This window comes from Prosopis cineraria, unplaced genomic scaffold (assembly GCF_029017545.1).
Source record: "Prosopis cineraria cultivar Desert tree isolate PC_DT_omini unplaced genomic scaffold, ASM2901754v1 PC11, whole genome shotgun sequence".
In the NCBI taxonomy this organism is placed as follows: domain Eukaryota; kingdom Viridiplantae; phylum Streptophyta; class Magnoliopsida; order Fabales; family Fabaceae; genus Prosopis; species Prosopis cineraria.
Window position 1 is genome coordinate 3,300,322 of NW_026555342.1, and position 3,519 is coordinate 3,303,840.

Below are 3,519 nucleotides of genomic sequence, written 5' to 3' on the forward strand. Positions count from 1 at the left end.
ATTGAATTCTATATAAAAACTAAAGCTCAAGACAAAGCAACATGAAGTTAAAGAAAATAATAGAAGTACAGGCAAAGGGCGTGAGACAAGCTAGAACGTTGATGGCGACTATTGCAACACTGTTGCTATCGCTGCCACGATGGCTCTCTTTCTCTCTCTTAATTGAAGCATTTGGTGTCCCTTGTTTTTGACACCCTTTGCCCGACTCTTCATCTGCGGCTATGCAGTTTCTGTATCTGTATCCCACGTCTTTCCGAGCGATGGCGGCAAAGCAGGAAAGCTCGAAGACTCGTCGGCGACGGCGACCGGACAGGATGCGTTGGAGGCATCCTCTGATTGTGTTCTAGATCTTGTCACTGGTTATTACAGGCCCATCAATCATTCCCCTGAGAACGACCCGGCCGAGCTCCCGCTCTTGCTCTTGAACTACAAAATCAGATCACCGTGCCATTTTTGCAGTCATTGTAGACCTGATAAGATCTTGTTCGGAATCTGCAGCATAAGGCCTTTTCAAGGAGGAAATTACAAAGGAGCAATAGGTCGGTGGTAATCGGCAAGGAAAGTGTTTGCTTTATCTGAAAACTTGTTTCTCGATTACATTATAAGACTCTGAAAAATGGAGGGCATTTGAATCTTTTGAGGATTAAAATTAATTTCATTTCAATATGTCTAGAGTGTAGTGAGATTTCAAATTTAAATGGATCTCATTTATAATTATATCACATCTAATTAAAATTCTCCCTTTTATTTTTGTTTCTTTGATTTAATTTTTTAGAGTAACAATTTTTTATGACTTATTAGGAATAACACACAAAAAATTATCAACAAAGATTAATCTAATTAATAAAAATTAGTTCATAATTTATAAGACTGTAAAATTAAATTTTATTATTAATGTGAAAACCTAGTAAGTTGATGATCTGTAAATATTTTTATAAATACTTTTAAAAATAAAACATATCTTATTTAAATAAATTTTTAAATTCAACTCACTTAAACTTCTTATTATAAAAAAAATACACAAACTTTTTACATCCATCATATCTTGTGTACATAGAATAAAAATAAAATATAATGATAGGAAAAGAATTTGAACAGTTTGATTAGGAAAGATGATAGTGGGGCCGCAAAACTTTAAATTAATAACAATTAGACTATGGCAAATTTTTTAAAAAATGAGTTATAAATGTTAATTTCAATAAATCAAAATTTTAAAATTTTAATTATAAATAAGATGTTTAAATTTTAAATATGATTATTAAATTGTATCTGAAATTTTTATTTATAAATCTGTAAATCAATATTTGCAACTTGTTTTTTCATAAATTTTAATTGAAAAATTAATTATCATTAATTTAATATTTTGAAATCCAATTCTCGTTCCCACTTTTAATTACAACATTGTCATTGTAAGCTTTTTATAAAAAAGTATCTCATTCACATGTTATAGACTAATTAAAAATTTTTCGTTGGCAAAAAGAAAAGGATTGATTGAGTTTTTTTGTTTATTGTATTTTAACTGTAAGTTACAGTATGGGTTCTATGTTTTACCGTGGGATTCCGCTTATTGTAAACAAGATGGCTTTTTCTTTAATAGATTTTACATTAGGTTTTACTTTTACTTTGTGCTTTTACTTTTGTATCAACTGAAATAGCTAAATATGGGCATCTTTTTCCTTTTTTTGGCTCACATATATTCTTATACCAGAATAATCATAATCGAAACATAGATGGAAACTAAATGTGCACACACATTTCAACATAAATTTAAATATTAATTTATCATGTTGTAAAAAATTAATCAATTTTGCTAAACTCAACCCCTCGTAGTATATAGGTATCTTCTTTTATCTACGTGATCAGATAAATGAGTAATACTAATATAACCTACAAGCATGGGTAATTGAGCAAACAAGCAAGAGGAAAAGATTAAGAATTTTCTTTGTTAGAAAATTTATAAATGAGTCTTTTAATTAAAACTTATTTATAAATAAATCTTATGAATTTCTAAAAATATTCTCAAATCCTTTGAAACTTGGTCAAAAGTAATTTTCCCTATAAAATAATACACATACCCTTAGATTACCTCCTTTTCACCGAAGTTAATGGCGGAGGATTAGGCTCTTTTAATATATAATAATAATACAAAGGTATTTTAGTAATTGAGCAGAAAAACATATTTACATTAAATAATTTGGGACTTTTAAAGATATTTTAACATTTCACAAGATTTTATTTTATTTTCATTTCTTGTGTTGGATTTCATAGTAATTCTTCCAATTATAAATAAGTCATTTAATTGAAGCTCATTTATAAATGAGTCTATTAAATTTGTGAAAATATTTTCAAATCTCTTAAAACTTAGTTGTAAAAAATGTTCCCTTTAAAATAATACATGTGTCCTTACATTACTTTCATTTAAGTGAAGATGACCGGTAATGACCAATGGCTAGCATTCATTGATGTTTATAAAATATTAGTATTTTAATACTTACAAATAAAATATAGTAGATTTACAAATAAATTTTTAAAATTTACAAATTAAACATCGTTTCTTTTTTTTTTTAAACAAAAAAAGAAGAAGGCTAAGAAAATAATGAATCGGACCCCTTCGACCCAAAAGGGAGGTACTTTGAAGCACCTCATGGAATATAGTGATTCTTGGATAAATATATTTGGAACGGAGGGAGTATATAGTGCGTACCATGTCTCGAACCCAAATCTTCTTGAAAGATCCGCAAAGGACATTCCAAAAAGCCAAGGGGAAGACTGGTGTTGAAGGTTGGCAATAACGTTTTAAGTAAGGAGTACGTGTTATCATTCCAAGATCCAAAATTTTTCCCCCCTTTTAACAATACCAAGGCTATGGAAATGAACAAGGCCGTGGGGACTGGATAGAAACATAATGGTCATCGTACTAATCAACAAGCAAACTAACGATTAAAAAAAAAATTCCTACAGGCTGTCGATGATCATATAATTAGATACAGACTTCAAATGGTGGGCTTGATTTGAAATTCATTCAGCATGAGTTGGATCATTCAACTCGTTAACTTAAGAATTATTTATTTAATTAACATTTGCTCACTTTTAAAGAATATCATTTTTTTATTTAGCAATAGATTTTTAAAATATCATGGAAAGGAGGAAAATTTATCATTTGAACATGATCAAAACCAAACTGAACTGAACTGAACTGATCTCATAATAAAATGGACAAAGCTTTTTGTTGTGGTTGAGCCAACTGGTTGGTTGGTTTTTGCCAAAACGAAAGGCAAATCAAGTTTACAAACACCCTAATAAAAGAAAACTATGAAAATGGACCATATAACAAGGATCGAAGTAAACAGGATCATGATACTCAGTTACATAAATCACCAGTGTAGTAGATTGCCAAACTTTAAAGACCAGGTGTCTTCAAATGACTATTTGATATAGTGGTATCCATTGCATCTTTTTCCTTATGATCTCACCTCCTGTAGCAAAAGATTAAATGATAAAACTCCCATATAGTTAAAA